At 38.2% G+C, this 21,388-nt stretch overlaps 1 long non-coding RNA gene across 1 annotated transcript; it reads left to right on the forward strand.

Annotated features, from left to right (window-relative positions):
• The first annotated feature begins 1,580 nt into the window (after window positions 1-1,580).
• On the forward strand, window positions 1,581-20,495 carry LOC309638866. The gene is made up of 2 exons (XR_014251368.1): window positions 1,581-8,583; window positions 8,900-20,495. It is a non-coding gene; the product is annotated as an uncharacterized lncRNA (long non-coding RNA).
• Window positions 20,496-21,388: the final 893 nt, after the last annotated feature.

The raw sequence follows: 21,388 nt of genomic DNA on the forward strand, positions 1-21,388 counted from the left end.
GCGTAGAGGTCACATTCTGTCTTAGTGTCTTTTTCCCATAGAACCCAAAGTGAATGGATAAAGGAGATGTGGTACATATATACAGTGGAATATTACTCAGCCATAAAAAGGAATGAAATAGTGCCATTTGCAGAGATGGGGATAGACCTAGAGACTGTCATACAGAGTGAAGTCAGAAAGAGAAAAATAAATATCATATATTAAAGCATATGTGTGGAACCTAGAAAAATGGTACAGATGAACTGGTTTGCAGGACAGAAATAAGAGACACAGATGTAGAGAACAAATGTATGGACACCAAGGGGGGAAAGTGGCTGGGGGGGGTGGTGGGATGAATTGGGAGATTGGGATTGACATGTATACACTAATATGTATAAAATAGATAACTAATAAGAACCTGCTGTATAAAAAAATAAATAAAATAAAATTCAAAAATTCAAAAAATAAAATAATCTAATTTTTATCATTGCTATATTTTTGATTAACTAAAATTTCTGTTAGGTTTTTCACATACTGAGTAATGTGACAAATTATGTTTGTCTGCGTTTTATTATCTTTATCATCTCACTGCATCTGATTTCAATATCCAGGCTTTTTTCAGAACACTAAGAGATGGTCTTGCCTCATTATAACCAGGTAAGTTACTTAACTTCCCTGAGTCTTCATTTGCTTATCCATGAATCGATACTTGGAATGCATCTCATAGTGCTGTTTATGAAAACACAGAGAAAATGTATGTGAAAGTCCTTTTGTAGTTTCTTGCATACAGTAGATGCTCAATGTGTTATAATTATTATTATTAGTAGTTGTTGTAGTAGTAGTAGACACCCTGGCATCAGGTACTGAAACGTGACATACCCTAAAATCCTTATAGGAGACTTGGAAAATACACAAAACTTAAGTCACTTAAGGAACAAGATGACTAATCTTGCTCATTGTATTTGAGCCCACCTGAGATAAACTAAGCACAGTCCAGACAAGAAGAACCACCAAACCCACTCATAGACTTGTGAGAAATATTTAATGATTGCTTTTAAGCCATTAAGTATGGGGGAATTTGTGAGGTATCAATTGCTAATGGATACACAGAATAATGTCATAAAATTTTGATAGACTACATTTTATGTTGACGTTTTGTTACGGATTTTAAAAAAAATAATCTTTTTATTTTGCAAAATTTTTCATCTCTACTATTTACTTTTTCCAATCCCATCAAAATTAACAGTCTGATATATATCCTTTTCACAACTTTCTCCATGCTTTTAGAATCACATGTGCAGGGCTTCCCTGGTGGCGCAGTGGTTGAGAGTCCGCCTGCCAGTGCGGGGGACGCGGGTTCGAGCCCTGGTCTGGGAGGATCCCGCGTGCCGCGGAGCAACTGGGCCCGTGAGCCACAACTGCTGAACCTGCGTGTCTGGAGCCTGTGCTCCGCAACGGGAGAGGCCACGGCGGTGAGAGGCCCGCGCACCGCGATGAAGAGTGGCCCCCACTTGCCACAACTAGAGAAAGCCCTCGCACAGAAATGAAGACCCAACACAGCCAAAAGATAAAAATAAAATTAAAAAAAAAAAAAAAGAATCACATGTGCACTGATTTATTGGGTTTTTTTCTAAAGGTTTTGTTTAAGGAATCATAGTGTATATATTTTTCTTTGTCTTGCTCTGCTCTCCTAACAGTGCAGTCTGGCAACAATTCCAGTCAATAAATATAGATATAGCCTATTCTTTTTAAAAGCTCCATATGAACATACCACAGTTTATTCAACCATTTCCCTAATCATGATTATTCAGGTTTACACCAATTTCTTGTCACCATAAACAAGGCTATAATAACCATCCTTTTATCTATCCAAACATCTTAGCTTTAAACTAATTCTCTCTAAATTATTTCTAAACTTCTAATATCCATATATACAGGTGCTTTTATTTCTAGGACATGATGAAGACCCAGAAGAGATAGCTAGGTCAATAGGTATGTGTATGGGTTCCCTGGTGGCACAGTGGTTGAGAATCTGCCTGCCAATGCAGGGGACACGGGTTCGAGCCCTGGTCTGGGAAGATCCCACATGCCGTGGAACAACTAGGCCCGTGAGCCACAATTACTGAGCCTGCGTGTCTGGAGCCTGTGCTCCGCAAGAAGAGAGGCCGTGATAATGAGAGGCCCGCGCACCACGATGAAGAGTGGACCCCACTTGCCGCAACTAGAGAAAGCCCTCGCACAGAAACGAAGTCCCAACACAGCCTTAAAATAAATAAATAAATAAATAAAAATTAAAAAAAAAAATAGGTATGTGTATTTTTTTAAACAGATGTTTCTATAATAGTTTTCCATAAGCGTGAAGAAATTGGCATTACCACCAGCAATGTGGGCTATGCCCTTCTCTACAAAATTCACCCCTGCCACCATCTCCTCCATCTCTAGGTCTTACCATTGCATCTGAATTTTGCATCACCATACACATGGGGCCTGGATTCTCGCTCCAGGAACACCAGCATGAGACAAAAGTTCTCTGTTTCCCAAGCTCTTCTTTCTTGCTCCTGACATTAGGGAAGGGCTCTCTGGCCACATCAATGGTCCATTCAGCCTAGCCTGCTGTGCTCCAGTCTGGCTGTTGCCTCCCACGTGTGAGATCCACACATTCCACCTTCTCGGTCCTCTGGCAGGCTTGAGCAGGCCTCTCCCCAAAGAGGAGAATTGCCCTTCACCTCCACTTTCCTGGGACTTCTTGAGTTCCCAATATCTTAACAGATATTTATGGAATTCTTTGTTTCTCCTTTTAATTCTCTCTGTTTTTATTTTCCAGAGGCTTCTCTACCTAAAGCTCTGGGGGAAAAAATCTGCAGGGCAGGACTTGAGGATGATCTGAACACTATACAAAAGCCCTATGTACTTAAAATACTCCTTTATTTCACTTGCTGCACATTGACTATGTTCTGGGGAAAAGCTTCCTAGATCATTCTTTTCCTTTAGGTTCCATGGTCTTAGCCCATAACTGGCCTTCCTGAGATGTTTGAATTTGTAGTGTCCACAGTCTGGGATCCCCTTTAGAGCCAGAAAAGGTCATCCTTATGTATGGGTGCCAAGGAGGAGTGGCTTTTCTTCATTATCTGTTCTTCTCTAACAGGAATTTTCAATATTGACTAATGAATGGTCCTCACACTAACATTATTTGATCCTATTCTACAAATGAGCACATAGTCAATTTAAGAGAAATCTAGAAAAGCCTAAAAGAAAAAAAAAAGACAAACTTGGAAAAACGTGAATAGTTTTTGCTTCTTCTTTCAAATATGATTTCTTTTTTTCTGGAAGACAGGGTAGAGAGGATGAAGAAGGTGGAATTTCAAAGCAGCATCTGCAGTGATACGCATATGTGTACAGGCTGTGGTCACGTTCTCTAGCCTCTATGACATTGGCAGTGGCAAGAGAAAATGTGTGTAACTGAGGCTAGAATAAGCCTTCTTCCTTTCAATCTGTCTTTGACCCTGAATTATTTACTATTCTTAGAAGAACAATACAGATCAATGTGATTGACATCACAAGAACCGAAGATTTTACTTTCATGGAAACCTTTCAAAAAGTCACGGTGGATGAGCTAACCCAGCTGGGGACACAGGTACAATTTTCTTCTCTCTGTATCATCTTTTCTGACTAAGCAGGCAGCTGAATGGCTCCATAAGTGAGAGACCATTGTGATAGGAAACAAGGTGATGATTTGCCTCGAACAGGATGAATTGACACACGATCACCTTGTAGAGATTCAAGTGCCAAAAACACAGTTGGAATTTTGATGAGTAATAATTATTAAATCTGAATAATTGAGTATATCTATTCTTAGGGATTATTTGACCCAATAATTATTACCCAGGAAAATTAAGTGTGTGTTTGAAATCCACATTTTATCACCAATGATGAGCCTGTCAATTCCATCCCATTAGCCAGTTTTTCTCACAGGCTAATGTTAATATTAAAAAAGTCACTGGAAATCACAGTTTATAACCATATATACTTACAGGGTCTGTGGATTATAAACTATCAAAATAATTTACTACTTACGTACAGAACATCTAACAACCTAATTCATTTAAAAACAAATATAATCCAACCAGACAGCATTTCACACTTCTCATTCCAACATCTTCACTACAAGAAAGGAAAAAGACAAGGAAACAGGTCAACATTTATTTACTGGCGACATTTTAAAAAAATGAACACTTTGCATTCATAGTTCCCCTAAATTCTCACAACCATTTTATTCTTAGCCCTTGGTTATGAGTAAGATGAAGATTTGAGAAATAAAGACCCTTGCCCAGTTCACTGAGCTGATCAATGATACAGGCAGGATTGAACCCAGATCTGAGTCAGAGTCACTAGCCCAGGCTCTTCCCGTGTTTCCCAACATGAGGTATCTGCTTCACTAGGAGAGTTCACCAGAGTGCCAGGGACAAGGGCACCCATGACATAATTCAATAAAAGAAAAGAAAAACAAACCAAACCAAAATTAAGCCATTAAACTAATATTTCATTTCAAGCTATATGTAGAGTAGAATCCAGCAGTCACATGGATTTTTCAAAATAAACTGATATTTCAATGACATTTCTTGCTTGTGACAGCTACTTTATGTTGTGTTTCCCCATCCACTGGAGTTAAAAAAATTTTTTGTTATTGCCACAAGGCAACTTTCAAAGGAAAATTGAGAAGAGCACCAAGCTGGGGCAGAAACAGACAAGTCACTGGGCAGAGGCAGAAGCTTAGGAATAACCAAAAGCTGGCATGATGCTGGAAACAGCTGCAGCAGCTTTCATTTTATTCAGTTCATCTTATTTCACCCATCAAACCAGGGGGGCTAGAGGAACTGAAACAGAGTCCCCCTAAAACTGAATTCCCCTGCCAAGGTTATGTTTAATCTCTCTATCGAAAACTTTATTCCCTTTCTTGTCCTGCCCCTCTTCCCCTCAGAATTAAGGAATATCAAAGAAAAGGGGGGACTGAAACCAAGCAGGACCCCGCCAGGCCTTCCCAGGTACAAACACCCCTCCATGTTCTCTGTTTCCTTTTTGTAGGAAAAAGGCTTAGTCTCCTAGGCCGTCCCCAGTTCCAAAGAGCAGACTCAAGCAGCTAACTATTAGAATAATAGACTCTAGTTCCTCCTGAAGGGATATACATAACAATCTGACACATATCTTTGAGTTGTTCTGCAGAAACTAAGACCCCCCACCCAGGGGAGGATGGTGACTAAATCCTGACCACAGGCATGTAGACCCCAGACTGGTTGGAACCAGAAGGTTGATGACTAAGATTCCCAAAACATCACCCTGTTACCTCACAACCAACTGATCAGAAGAAGGTCTATGAGCTGAACACGCATCTTATAGCCCCCCTCTCCTAAGACTGTCTTTAAAAACCCTTGCTTGAAAGCCATCAGGGAGTTCAGGTCTTTGGAGCATGAGATGCCCATTCTCCTTGCTTGGTGCCCTGCAAATAAACCCTGACTTTGCTGCAAATACCTGCACTGCAGGAACATGAGCCCTTGCTCAGTAACAGAACAATTAAAGTGTAAAGTTATCTTCAGGATCTTGCCAAATGTCTCTCTCAAGAAAAGATGATTCAGACCTATCATTGTCTTACTCACAAGGTCAAGGTACAAAGGCAGCCCTTGGTGACATGTCAGACCAAGTACTAAGACTAGGGGTCCTGGACTGATGGCATGGACAACTTTCAGGTAAGCACCCTAAGTGGGTTCTGCTTGGCACCATGAATTTTATTAGAAATTAGCCCATGGTTGGGCTTCCCTGGTGGCGCAGTGGTTAAGAATCCACCTGCCAATGCAGGGACACGGGTTCGAGCCCTGGTCCGTGAAGACCCTACATGCCATGGAGCAACTGGGCCCATGTGCCACAACTGCTGAGCCTGCGCTCTAGAGCCTGTGAGCCACAACTACTGAGTCTGTGCCTCACAACTACTGAAGCCCGCGCACCTGGAGCCTGTGCTCCACAGGGAGAGAAGCCACTGCAATGAGGAGCCCATGCACCGCAGTGAAGAGTAGCCCCTGCTCGCCACAACTAGAGAAAGCCCGCACACAGCAACAAAGACCCAACACAGCCAAAAATAAAATAAATAAAATAAATAAATTTTTTTAAAAAACATAAAAAAAAAAAGAAATCAGTCCATGGTAAAGAACATGTAGATTTAAACTCCAAAACACTCAGGGACAATATTTATGTATAAGCAGTAAAAATAGATCACAGAGATTTTATTTAGGATGACCAGATAGAAATACAAGGCAAAAAAGGAAAAGTTCCAAATTCCAATTTTTTTGTCTTCAATATGGGTCTATTAGCATAGATCATTGTTTTTCAAATCACCAGTCATATCGTCCATCTAGTGGCACTGTCAACTATTATTTTAAAATAAAATAGAATAGAAAATAGTATATTGCCCATAGTAAAAATAAGTGTTGTTGTGGTAAAGTTTTACTTGTCATACATGTAAATGTGGAAGTAAATTTTTTAGTACTGGGTCAAACTCTCTAAGATTTCTTAGTGTGTGTTACAACAAAATTTGAAGGTTGTGGACCCAGATGACATCTAAGGTGACTTTCAGCTCTGAAAACCACAATTCTGCTTTTGTCCAAATTGGTGGCATCCAGATCAACTTTTTGCAGACCCTGAGTTTCCTGGAGGATGGTTACAAGTGGCCTCAGAGGGACTGATATATCAGAGCTCTAATTCACCTAATCCAGGGCAGCTCCACTTTCTTCTCAGGCATATCTCGTATTGTTAAGCAAGATATGCAGAGAAGAACAACACAGCTCCTGGAAACAAAAAAAATAACTCAAGACATGTGTTCTGGGCATATGCCCCAAAATCTGGAGTCAGTGATCTCCCACGCAAACAGGGGAAGATGCTGAAATGTACTGAACTCCCACGATCGGCCAAACACATTATATATTCTATGTATTACAAGTTATACATATTATTTTATTTTCACAACCCTCTTAATTGATTATTATGTCTCTCCTCCCTCTTTTCACAGTTGTATAAAATAAGCCTTAGAAAAGTAAATGAATACGTTGCTTAAGATTATGGATTTGAATCAGGTGGATTTGAACCAGGTCTGTCTAATTGTAAAGCTTATGTACTTTCCACTGCACTGCTGTCTCCACAAACTAGCATATTCCCCTCATCACCAATGCTGAGAGAAACAAACGATGCCAAATGCTTTTAGAAAATGCAATTTGAAATTTCTTTGAGATGACTAAGGGTTTTGGAAGCTGGGTTGAACCAAATACTACAGTTGGAAAATTTTTAAATGAGAAGTGTAAGAGAAAAGGTAAGAATGTAGAGAGAATTATAGACAGATAAGGTCCCTGATACCAGACACATCCTTTTAGAACTACACTCTGAAAAACAAAGTTTAAAAAAAAAAGGGGGGGAGGTGAAATGCTGAATTCAGCTTTCACAAAGTAATGAACAGCTGGAGTGTTTCTGCATGATTTACCCTAATGTAACAAGTTTGGAATTTTTAAGTTTTGGGGAGGAGAGATGAGATGAAGTTCACGTTAGTTCTTGGTTATCTTTGTAGTAGTTACCTTTTGACACCTAGAAATCTTCACCTTGAAAGTCTAGATAATTGCGAGTCATCCCCAGAGCTTAGAGCATTAATAGTCCCACCTAAGGACCCGTTACCCATGGAAAGTAGAGACATGTCTTGGCTCCCCGGGCACAGCCCACACCTCTTCACCAAGCATTTCAATAAGGACAAGTTCACGGGAGACCTTCCTCAAACACTGAGCTTCTGGTTCATTCAAATTTCTATTAGGGGTTGCTGGGAAACACTGTGGAGACAGGACAGATGTGCCAGCAAACCATGAACATTGAAGAGTTTAGCTGAGTGCATCAGGACCTGCTCCAGAGGTATGATGACCTCTTCTCATTTGCAGTGACAGAAACTTCTATTTCAAGACTGGCAGGGGCCCCACCAATCTACCAGGTCACGTTTCTAGGCAAAAGATGAATGGTACTGTTACAGTCTTGCCATGTTTTAAAGACTTTGCTCGGGCAGTAAATTGGCTTGAGTCAAATATGAAGCTCTTGACTCTGATTCCAGTGCCCCCGTGAGATAGTTTCAGCGCCCATGGGGGGTGGTAAAGAGGGTGCGATTCTCCCCAATCAAGTGACTAAATAGCAGCTGTTCCCATAGGCAAGCAATACAAATGACTCTGCTTCTGAGATAGGCTTACAACAAATCCAAACTAATCTTTGTGAAACTGTGCTCTAAATGAGTAGTGTTAACAAGCATTTACTAAGACAGTTGCATTATTTTCTCTCCTCGGGATTTCAGAGCCCAGCAAACCCCTCTCACCCACCCGTCTCCTTATTTTGTCATTCCATTGCAGCATCTTTTTTTCACTTCTACAAAGAAAAAAATGCCAAGAATCTGCACAAAGATGTGGCTGTTAGAAAAAAGAAAGAAACTGTTCATTCTTATTCAGGGCATGGACTGTAGATTCTACCCAATTATTTAGCACAAATCAGTAGGTGACTTTGATCCACAGGAGTTATGTAGGCACACCAAATCCCTGAGTCTATCATCTCTTTTTTTTTTTTTTAAATTATTTACTTATTTATTTATTTATTTATGGCTGTGTTGGGTCTTCGTTTCTGTGCGAGAGCTTTCGCTAGTTGCGGCAAGTGGGGGCCACTCTTCATCACGGTGCGCGGGCCTCTCACTATTGCGGCCTCTCTTGTTGCGGAGCACAGGCTCCAGACGCGCAGGCTCAGTAGTTGTGGCGCACGGGCTTAGTTGCTCCGTGGCATGTGGGATCCTCCCAGACCAGGTCTCGAACCCATGTCCCCTGCATTGGCAGGCAGATTCTCAACCACTGCGCCACCAGGGAAGCCCTATCATCTCTTTAACATTCAGGAGGTGAGAGAATGAGCTAGAAAGTCCAACTCAAGGTCTCATGCTGCCTGTAAGATCTCTCTTCTTTCTGCCAGTGGCCTTTTAATTCAAATAGAGCCGCTTTCCTGAAGGGTTCCTGCCATTACCCAATTCAGTATTCAGGATTGCTTCCCCCAGCTTCCAACTTCTACCTGATCCAAATCGGGCTCAACTTGGTCACTTTTGTAAGCTGATAAAGAATTAGGTATAGGCTGTGACAAATGATTGATAAAAGAAACAAAGAGGTGCCAGTTATCTGCTCAAATAATATTAGAGAAGTATTGAGACACTGTGGCTATTATTTTTATCTCACCTCCATAATATATATATATATTTTTTGGTGACAACTTCCTGGTTGGGAAAGAAGGAAAACAGCACTTGCAGGAGTAGAAGACCACCAGAATGAAGTTTTGACCATCTTGATGAGGGAGAAAGGTTAGTTAAGAGCCTAGAACTGAAGAGGTTGGATGAATTACTGTGTGGAAAATGTACCCGCTAATGTACCCGCTCTCTTTTCCTTAGACATCTGCCAATACCCCTTACCCTCAATCTGTTGCTCTTATGTTCTTTTCCTCTTCTCCCCACAAGCAAACAAATAAATTTTAAAAAGACAACTCAATGTCAGGGTCCCAGCAAGAAATATATCAGAAAGTAGTACAATCTGAAAAGAGCAGGAAGTTGAGGTAAGATGCCTGAGCTGGCATCCTGGCTGGGCCATTGTGACAGAGCTGCTATGTGAGCTCCTAAGTAATTAGAGATAATAATTTTTTGTTCAGTATGCCCTTCCTCCCCACCAGTTTGGCACTATACCTATATATACAGTTGCCTCTGTCAAGAGAAATAGGGACAATAAAATGGTTTGCAGTGATCAAACAACAAAAAACAGTATGATTTTTATCTCTTAGTTTCAAGGCAAGTATCAGTACAACATAAACCTGGGCTGCTTCACTCATTGATTTCTCCTATTGAATGACTCTCTTTCATTCATTCCTTGGGGTTTGTTTCATCTTTTTTGACTTAATTTTGTGCCTATGCAGCATTTCTCTGCATTTCACAAATTCTTTAGGCATGTCTCCCTATCTGCAGTTTTTGAATCAAGAGCAACCTGATGGGGACTTCCCTGGTGGCACAGTGGTTAAGAATCCACCTGCCAATGCAGGGGACATGGGTTCGAGCCCTGGCCCGGGAAGATCCCACATGTTGCAGAGCAACTAAGCCTGTGCGCCACAACTACTGAGCCTGTGCTCTACAGCCCACCAGTCACAACTACTGAAGCCCGCATGCCACAACTACTGAAGCCCACGCACCTAGAGCCTGTGCTCCGCAACAAGAGAAGCCACCGCAGTAAGAAGCCCACGCACCACAGCAAAGACTAGCCCCAGCTCGTCGCAACTAGACAAAGCCCACGTGCAGCAACGAAGACCCAACACAGCCAAAAATAAAATAAATTAGCTAATTTAAAAAAAAAAAAAAACAAGCAACCTGATGGCTCTATTCACAAATGCTCTGACTTTTCTGAAAGGTTCAAGTACAGGGTTTCAACCAATTCCCTTTTACGTTGAAATTGCTCCGGAGAGATCATGCTCCTGGGAGCTAAGACTCAGAGCAAGAGACAGACACAAGACTATGTTTGTATGACACAAAACCAGTCACCTTTTAATTAATTGTTCATCAAGAAAAGTATTCTAGCCAGTGAAGATGTCTGTCAGAAAAGTTGCTTGGCAAATTATATGAAAAAACACCATTATGTATGTTAATTTTTTGTTTATTATTTGTCCTAGTAGATGTAGACTTAGAAATATAGACATTAGTTAGAGATATGTAGAAGAAATAACAGATAAAAGAAATTCACTGATTATTTCTTGGGATCTAGAAAAAATGTGTTTTCAGTGAACACTATGGAACACTGTTTTTTACTCTATGTAGTGAGTAAAAAATTATGTATTTGATATACATATTTCTTAATGAGATTTCAACAAAAGGAACATGACAGAAGAAAACTGACAGCTTTTTCTTTTAAAGGGAAAATTAGGTTTTATTCATTTATTTTTATCATTTGTCTATGATTTCCCTGTTTCTTTCTTTGCCTTTTGCCTCTAAAGGGCAAAGTAGCAAAATTCCAGAGTCCAGCTGTACTCTTTAAACTCAGTTTTCACTTAGCCCTTCCTGACACAGACTCCAATGTACAGGTAAACACCAGCTTTGTTTTTTCCAAGTTCTGTCCTTAATCTACCTTCAATGAAAATGTTCAGGGACTGATTATCCATATAGTGAAGTGTGCAGGGTTTGTAAATGTCTTCCCCCTTCCCTTTATTCCTTTTACCCATTTTTTTTCTCATTAGCACTGCACTCTGACCACAAGTGAAGGAAGAGACAGTAAAATCTGTTCAGTGTTTTGGTAGAAAGATCAGCTGTATTAGAAATTAAAAGCCGTGTCTCAAATAAGGTACGGGATTATCTGTGATTTTGCATATTCATGATTAAGAGTTAGCTGTATTCCACCATAACCACCAGCCGAATGAAGGCATGAGAACTAAGTCTCTGAGCTGCAACATCTAATTTAATTCTGGGGATACTCCAAAAAAGGCCACTGTGTAAAGCAATAAACCAGGGTCTTCTGTTTTCTCCTTTCTCCCCACCCACCTCTAATGAAGGGGTAGCCACTCCATGTAAATTTTAAAAGCAAATTTGAATGTTCTTCCTCTGCTAATAAGCACCCAGACGATCAAATACAGACATTACTCCCACAATATCAGCACTGCTGAAACTACAAACACATCATTTTCTATTGCAAGCTGAGCAAGAAACAGCTATTTTTATGAATCTGCCGAGTGGTTTGTTTGTGTACAAAGGGAGAGAGTGAAAATCACACCAGAGTGAAAATCGTATTACACACATGAGGAAGATGACTTAACAGTCTGTGCACAAGTGTTAGACATGGAATGAAGTTCATCTGAGCCCTTAACGGCAGCAATAGACTCTAAGACTTTTCACTGGAAAGGTATTGTTAAGGAACAAATATTTTGTTGTTGATGTCATGATGGTGATTTTTTGTCTTGGTTTTCTGTATTATTTTAGATCAATTGTTATTGGGGCTTTGTCAAGAAACGTATTTGAATAACTAATAACTGGTGACTACTCTTCTAGGAGTTAATCCCCCTCTTATAGAAGCAAAAGCAGAATTCTATATATAACCACGTCCTTGGTATAGTCCACATTCATTATGGTATTTGAAAAGGTTAGAGAAACCCATGGGGTGTTGTTTTTAGAATTAAATGAAATAACATCAAATAAATTAGAAATGATGGGCACATATTAGATGTTCTATAAATGTTAGCTGTAAAGGATAATATATTTCCAAAGCCTGATGTTTCTTCTTCCTAAATGGAATGTTCCCACTTTTGTTTCTCCATCATTCCCCATTCAGTGACACTGGGATGAGTAATTAATTGGTCCAGCCCCTTTCAATCTTTGTCCATCAGTCTGTCTCTCTCTGTCTCACTTCCCATATACAAAATGCAAAATATAAAGTTCAAAATGAAAAAAAGAAGTTTCCTAGTTAGAGAAGAACAATTTCTCAAGATTCTTGTCAGAGAAAAATACACTTACCTTTTTTTTTTGTTTGTTTGACTTATTAAATTTTTAATCATGTTTGGTGAAGAAGAGGGGAGGGGCAAAAATAGAAAATTAAACCCTAGGCATTTTGCATGGGCAAACCTCTCTCTGAGTTAAAATAACCAACAACTTAGTCATTAAGATAAAATGAACTTAACTTCAGACACTGTAATCTCCACTATCTCACTGTCCTCCATTTGCTTATGGCAATAAAACTGTGTTAAATATGTATTATTGGGGAAAACTCATATTTATCTTATATAGTATGATTTTCAACTCAGGGGTGCCTAGATATCAATGATAAATGAAAAATATCTGGTAACTTTCTAATATACCCACATGTCTTTGCTAACACAAATGATCTGACAGAAAGCGATCATTGTAATATTTCAGGAGATTAGGTTTAGATATGCACGTGCATATATATGTATACATACACATACACACACATGCACACACACATATATAAATATATGCATATATCCACATATACCTACACAAACACATATGTGCAAAGGAAGAAAGTTATACCAAAAATATAGTGTCCTTTTAAAAATATTAGTATTTATCACAGATCTCACAGTTGATGTTTTTGGCAGTCCTATCTAAGCATGCAGACACCATCCAAACAAGATATAGAACATTTCCATCACTGGAAAAGTACCCTTGAGTGCCTTTCCAAATTCCCATTCTCCAGAGACAACTTACTTTCTAAGTTCTATCACTGCAGATTAGTTTTGCCTGTCCTTGAAATTCAAATGAATGGAAAAGTACAGTATGTTTTCTTATGTTTCTGGCTTCTTTTACTCAACATAATGATCATTTTATGTTGTTGAGTTTATCATAATTTGTTCCTTTTTATTGGCATACTATATGAATAATCCACAAATTATTTACCTATGTTTCTGTTGATAAATATGTATTTTTTAATTTTCTGGCTATTCACAATGAAGCTAATATCAACACCTTATAAAAGATGTTGTATGGACATATGTTTTTAGTTTTCTTGAATAAATATCTAGGAGTGAAATTACAGGATTAAGGGTAAATATATGTCTAACTTTGTAAGAAGTTGCCAAACTGTTTCCAGTATGATTGGATCACTCCTATCAGCAGAGTATTAGAGTTCCAAATGTTCCACATTCTTGCAAATATTTGGAATTGCTAGTCTTTTTTTTTTCGGTCAACATAATTGGTGTAAAATAGTACCTCATTATGGATTTAATTTGTTTTTCCTTACAACTAATGATGTTGAGTATATATTAATATGTTTATTGACCTTTTTTGAGAAGTATATTTTTAAGCCTTTTAATGATTTTATATTGGGTTTTTTTTGCCTTTTATTGTTGTTTTATAGAAGTTCTTTATATATTTTAGATAAAATTCTTTTGTGAAATATATACATTACAAGTAGGTTTTTCTAGTCTTAGGCTTGCATTTCCATGTTTAATTGAGTGTACAGTAAGAAGAATATTTTAATTTGGATGAAATCCAATTTATCAATTTGTATTTTCTTTGTATTTTATCTAAGAAATCTTTGCCTATCTTAAAATCACAAAAATACTCTCCTATGTGTTCTGTGAAAAAGCTAAATGATCAAAAATTAGTTATCTGTATGTGGGTGACCCTATTCCTGGACTCTCTATTGTGTTACATTGACCCATTTTTCTATCTGAATACATATACCACACTGCCTTGATTACTGCAGCTTAATGTAAGTTTTGAAATTATATAATGTTAATCCTCCAACTTTGTCCTTTTTCAAAAGTGTTTTGGCTACTCAAGTTACTTTGAATTTCATATGAAAGTTAGAATCAACTTATCAATGTTAATCTCTAACAAAAAACCCCCATAACTTCTGGAATACCGATAGGGTTGCACTTATACTATAGATGAACTTAGGGAGAACTGACAGCTTGAAAATATTGAGATTTTTGACCTGTGTACAAGGTGTATCTTTCCATCTATTTAGACCCTCTTTAATTTTTCTTAGGAATGTTTGTAGTTTTTAGTGTACAAACCTTGAAAATCTTAGGTCAAATCTATCCTTTCATATTTTTGATGCTATTGTAAATGGTATTGTTTTTCTCATTTTCTATTTCCAGTTGCTTATTGATAGTATATAAAAGTATAATTGATTTTTATACATCGATCTTGTATCATGCAAGGTTGCGAAACTCCCGTGTTGTTCTAGTGGCTTTATATAAATTCCACTGGATTTTCTACATAGACAATTATGTCATCTGTGAGCAAAGACAGTTTTACTTCTTTCTTTGCCTTTTATTTCTTCTTCTTGCCTAAATGCACTGGCTAGACCCTTACGGACAATGCTGAGTGAAAATGATGAGAGCAAGCATTTTTATTTGTTGTCTGTTCCTCATCTTAGGAAGGAAGCATTCAGTGTTTCACTATTAAGTATCATGTTAGTTGTATGCTTTTCCTAGATGCTCTTTATTGGGTTGAGGATGTTCCATCCTATTCCTAGTTGGCTGAGGTTTTATATGAGAAATGAGTGTTGGATTTTGTCAAACGCTTTTTCTGTGCTTACTGAAATGACCATATTAATTTGTTAATATGTTCAAGTACATTTAGTAATTGATTTTCAAGTATGAAAGCAACCTTGCATTCCTGGGATAAACTCCACTTGGTCCTGATGTGTTATTATCTTTTTAATATATTGTTGAATTCATTTGGTAAAATTTTGTTTAGAAATGTCACATCTATGTTCATGAGAAATATTGGTCTGTAGTTTTCTTTTCTTGTAATGTGTTTGTCTGCCTTTGGTAACAGAGTACGTCTGGCTCATAGAATGAGTTGGGAAGTATTCCCTCCTTTTCAGTTGTCTGAAAAAGTTTGTGTAGTATTGCTATTAATTCCTTTCTTCTTTCTTTAGGTTTAATTTGTTGCTCTTTTCTTAGTTTCTTAAGGTAAAGGCTAAAGTCATTGATTTGTGAATTTTCTTCATTTAATAACAAGCATTTAATGTTGTAAATGTTCCTCTTAATGAATGCAAATTTTAATATGTTAAATAATTTACTTTTAATAATTGCAATATTTTGTCATACTTATGCAGTCTTGATTTAATGATTTCAGTTTTCTGTGCTTTTAGTGGTTTTTGAACAAATTTCTATGTAGATTATAATTGATTTGCTTCTAATTTTTTGTAGAGATTTGTTGATATCACTTTTATAATTTTTAGCAGTTTTAAGACCACTTAAAAATCATTCTATTTCCCAATAAAATAAAAGCAAGAATGAAACCTATTACTTAACCATTTTAAAATCATTCTATCTCTAAATATTAAAGGCAAGAATGAAACCTACTCCATGGCAAGATAATTTAACACACTTTTAGTTCCCATGCTTCCATTTAACAGTGCTTGGATGCATTATCTATAACTTTAAATATTCTTTTTATGTATAGCATGAATACCTGCTCTTTCAACAGTTATTTTTTGACATTTAGATTTCTAATATTTATAAAACATTTACAAAAATTATTTTCACTTACCTTCACACTTAGTTGGCTTAATTAATCAATTCTTTACTATGATGATTTGCTCACTTTATGTTTTCTCTTTTGAATCATTTCTCAGGTAACCGGAGTAAGTCTTTAAATAATTTTACTTCTGAAAAGTTCACTAAGGTAGTACATTTTAAGGCCTTGTTTCTATAGCAAAAAAGAAAAAAAAAATCAATATATTTCTATTGCCTTCACAAGAGAAAAGGTTTGCTTTTAAATTATTTAACCAAAACTTTTCCCCTCAAAACTCTGTAGATTGTCTAGAGAAATCCTTCACTGCTTTCCAATTACTCTTACACTAAAAGTTTTAGAAGAGATATCTAAAATCAACCATGTTTAAAGAATTTTTTTAGATAACCAATTTATCTTTCTATCAGAATACATGTAAAATTTTTGCTCTTAATTTTCACATTTCAAAATTTTGCCAAGATGGGTTTTAGCTTGGCTCCTTTTAATTTTGCTTGGAATGTAAGGAGCCATTTTGATTTGAAGACACTAGTCATTTTTTCCCAGAGTATCTTCTTGGATAAATTATTGATTATTGCATCTATTCCTTTTTTCTTCTCTTTTTCAGGAATACCAATATTCTATGGGTATGACATAAGTTCTTTTTCCTCAATGTCTGTCATCTTTCTAACCGTCTGTCCTATTATCTGTATTCTTAGAGGGTTTCTCTGGTTTGTTTGAAGATCAAAAAATTCAATCTCCTGACTATTCATTTGGTTCCTTGCTCTCTTTGATGAAGATTTTTATTTCTGCTCTTGTGCTGATTGTGTCCTTGCAAATCTTTTTTCAAATCTCACAGCTTTTTCTCCATCACAATACATTTTGCTCAGTTCTTTGGTCTTTTTCTCACATGTTTCCTTCTGCATTCTACTGAGGCCATCCAGGGTTTTCTAAAACCATATTCTGGCTTCTCTAGAAAATAACATTAAAAGATTTGCTGTTGTTTTGAATGTTTGTAACGATGCTTGCTTTTCTTTATTTGCTGTGCGTTTTTTGCATACCAGCCATCCTATCTATAATGAGATTTCTAGCCAGAAATAATATTTTTTAATAAAAATGGTTTGTAGATTTCTCTTGGTCCCACTCAGTGTCTTCTTGAGTATTGGTAAAAATCCTTTTTTGGAATTTGAGTCTGGAAAATATTCATGGTCACTCTTCCTAGTAAAAGTTCCAGAACCTAGTCAGCACTGAACTCATGTTATTCTGCTAAATTACTTGGAGTTAATTCTATCTGTGCTATTTCTTTCACACCCTGAACCTACTGAATACATGCAAAAAAAACCCAAAAGTGCCAAATTTCCACTCTCAATGCTCTTTTTGTCTATATCCTAATCAGTGTGGTCTACTTCTTGGAATCATACCTCTCGGGACACAGTATACTACGATATACCATTTCCCATCCACCCCGATTGCTGCCTCCTTATATGTTGTTCTCTGGGAGTTGTTTCAAAGTGTACACACAAGACGAGATGCCAGTGGGCAAGGGGACACATAGAAGTACTCTGCCTCAGATACAGTGCTCACAAAGCAAACTACTTGCTTTCATTTGGTACAAACCCAGAGCCTCTGAATCAGTGTCCTACTTTTACAGGCTGGCAGTCTTGGTTTCTAAAGAAGAGTTCACGGCATTCTCTGTTAAACTCCACAGTTATTTTAATTAGTGGAATTTGCTCTCAGATTTGGCAAAAGTGGCCTTACGGTTTTTGTTTTTATTTTTGTTTTTAGGTTTTTGTTTGTTTTTTCCTATATCTTTTGGGAATTTTACGGAAAAATCAGAAATGCTGTGTTACTGTTGGTGGGAATGTAAATTGATACAGCCACTATGGAGAACAGTATGGAGGTTCCTTAAAAAACGAAAAATAGAACTACCATATGATCCAGCAATCCCACTACTGGGCATATACCTTGAGAAAACCATAATTCAAAAAGAGTCATGTACCACAATGTTCACTGCAGCTCTATTTACAATAGCCAGGACATGGAAGCAACCTAAGTGTCCATCAACAGATGAATGGATAAAGAAGATGTGGCACATATAAACAATGGAATATTACTCAGCCATAAAAAGAAATGAAATTGAGTTATTTCTAGTGAGGTGGATGGACCTAGAGACTGTCATACAGAGTGAAGTAAGTCAGAACAAGAAAAACAAATACCGTATGCTTACACATATATATGGAATCTAAAAAAAAACAAAGGTTCTGAAGAACCTAGGGGCAGGACAGGAATAAAGACGCAGACGTAGAAAATGGACTTAAGGACAAGGGGAGGGGGAAGGGTAAGCTGGGACGAAGTGAAAGAGTGGCATGGACATATATACACTACCAGATGTAAAATAGATAGCTAGTGGGAAGCAGCCACATAGCACAGGGACATCAGCTCCGTGCTTTATGTCCACCTAGAGGGGTGGGATAGGGAGGGTGGGAGGGAGACACAAGAGGGAGGAGATATGGGGATATATGTATATGTATAGCTGTTTCACTTTGTTATAAAGCAGAAACTAACACACCATTGTAAAGCAATTATACTCCAATAAAGATGTTAAAAAAAAAAGAAATGCTGTGTGAAGGACCGCTTATCAGAAAGCATTTTAAACTGGAAGACCTTTAAAGTCCTTCTTTGTGGCCATTTAAAGCCATCATTCATTCATTTCACATTAATCTGTCAGCAGCCACCTACATAACATATGACTCTGTGACCCTGCCTTATTCCCATCTTCAGTGCTAAGTCTAATTAATCACTGTTTCTGAATAAGCCAGTTTCTGAAACTTTACTCAACTCACGACTGCAGAAGTCTTATAGGAAAAACACGACCTCTAAAACCATTTCACTAAAGTCAGAGAAAGAGAAAACTCATTCTGCAATTTTTGAGTGGGCTAAAATTGTAAATTTTCTCTTTACTATCTTTTCACTATTTTTAGCATTGCCAGTAGAGACCTTGCCACCTTAATGAGGGGTGAAAGGAACTAGCATGGAAGACTCAAAATGACATTGAATTAGGATTCTTGAAATTTAGGTTCTAATCCTGATTCTGTAACTAACAAGCTTTGTGACCTAGGTCAAGTCACTTAATCCCACTGGATCTTCGTTTCTTCATCTGTAAAATCAATGTCTTTCTCAACTCTTTCATTCTACAATGAGAGAAAAACTTTACACAAACTTCCATGAAGTGAAAGCCATTTACAAGATACATCACAGTACCCAATTATCTCACATGGTCACACATTTCATAGTTTATATAACTTCCATCTTCGAGATCAGCCTTTTTCTTCATCTGGTAGAATTCCTCTGAATTCAGAGGCTAAACATTGAATCAGACTAACCTCCCTTTTCATTATGACACTACAGTGCACTTCTGGTTACCAGATTCTTTTCTTGACGTTTTCAGCCAATCACTGCCTGAATCATTTTTCTGTTCCCACATCCAGAGTCAGCTTCACGGACACTCAAGCTGTGCAGCTGCCTGGTGTCCCACATTTGGCACACCAGTGCTCTGAGACTGGAGTCCTTGTGGTCAGTCCTGCTACCTGCTGGTTGATGTCCCTTAAAACTGGACCTCTGACTCTTCTCAGGTCATTCCAATGTGACCTTCGCCTTCCCAGTCACCTTCAGCTTCTGGGATGGTTATGTATCGTTTTCCTACGTACAGAGTCCGCTTAGTCATCAGCTCCCGGCCTTTGTAGTAATCAGCTCTCAATGAATTGGGCTCCAGTGTTTTATGTGGTCAGGGACACACAGTAGAAAAGACCCATTTGTTCTTTGAAACTGATTTTTACTCATTTTATATTTTTTGAAGACAGAATAACTCAGAGCAAATTCAGATGTTACTGGTTTCAAGTACAACCCCGATTCCACCTTTTCAATAGACAGGCTATAACATCTCATCAAGTTAGCACTGAAACAAAGGTCAAGCACATAACATGTAATTCCTTTAGGTACTGATGAGCGAATGGACCCCCGGGGAGGCTACGGGACCTGCTGATTATCACACAGCTAGGTAGGAACAAAACTGGAGCTAGGATCAAGATCTTCTGACTCCTAATATTTCTTCCAATACAGGTGATGTTTCTGATTGGGATTGTAATATAGAAAGGGTTCAATCTCAGGTATCTAGGAGGGGTGGGGCAGAAAGGTGTCAGTGTCATTTCAGAGCCTGTGCTTCTCAGACAACCACAACCATCACTACCAGATCTGGTGTTATTTCCTTTACCAACCCCTCAGCGCCCACAGCCAAATAATAGTCCAGGTCCAGGCCGGCATCTGCATCACCAGGTGCTGTTAGAAAAGAAGACCCTTAGGCCCCACCTCCAACAGGCAGAATCAGAATCTGCACCTTAACAGGACCCCAAGGTGATTTGAAAAAACTTTAAAGTTTGAGAAGCATCCACCTCAATTAAAAATGCTATTTAAATGGAGGGAGAAAGAGAAAGACAGAGAGACAGAGACAGAGGAAGGAAGGAAGGAAGGAAGGAAGGAAGGAAGGAAGGAAGGAAGGAAGGAAGGAAAGAAGGAAGGAAGGAAGGAAGGGAGGGAGGGAGGGAGGGAGGAAGGGAAGGGAGGGAGGGAGGGAGGGAAAGAAAAGGAAAGAAAGAAAAGAGAAAGAAAGAAAGAAAAAGAAAGAAGGAAGGGAGGAAGGAAGGAAGGAAGGAAGAAAAGAGAAGGAAAGAAAAGTACCACTAAAATGTTCTCATTCTATTCATGTTTAATATGAAGCCAGGGACTTAGTTCCATTGTTTCCTTTCCTCTTCTTCTTTTTCCTCTTTTTTTTCCCAAGGCTTTCTGTTGCTGTTGCTGTTATTATACTGAAGAGCTACATGAGACAGAAAGCTTGGCAGCCTTCCCAAAATCCTCAGCATGTGGGAATAGCAAGTAACAAAGTGTTAGCCCCTGCCAACTGGTGGTTCCGTGTAAATGTCTCTGTTAACAACCAACACTGCTGCTAGCAGCCATCGGAGCAAAGCGGCAAATCTGTTCCTCTCTACGATGTGAAAAACACCACCGGAAGAGTCACCTAATTACTTGATTAAGATGTATCAATCCTGGGAATTGTTGATCTAGAACACTGAGTCTCTGACATTTAGTTCATTCTTGATTAAACAGAATAGTTTCATCTTGACTCGTATGTAGTATGGTCTCCCAGTACTATCTGCCATGCAGAGAATGATTATAGTGGGAACCTTTGTATGGGGGAGAAGAAAAACAGATTGGGGCCAAATCCTGTCTGCTGTCTGAAGTCAACCCTTCAATAAGTCCTTGTGGCAAAAATGAGAAAAGATGGACTGTCCTGGAAAGATCAGGATTCCA

This window comes from Balaenoptera physalus (genome assembly GCF_965194825.1).
Source record: "Balaenoptera physalus genome assembly, chromosome: 11".
NCBI classification, from domain to species: Eukaryota; Metazoa; Chordata; class Mammalia; order Artiodactyla; family Balaenopteridae; genus Balaenoptera; species Balaenoptera physalus.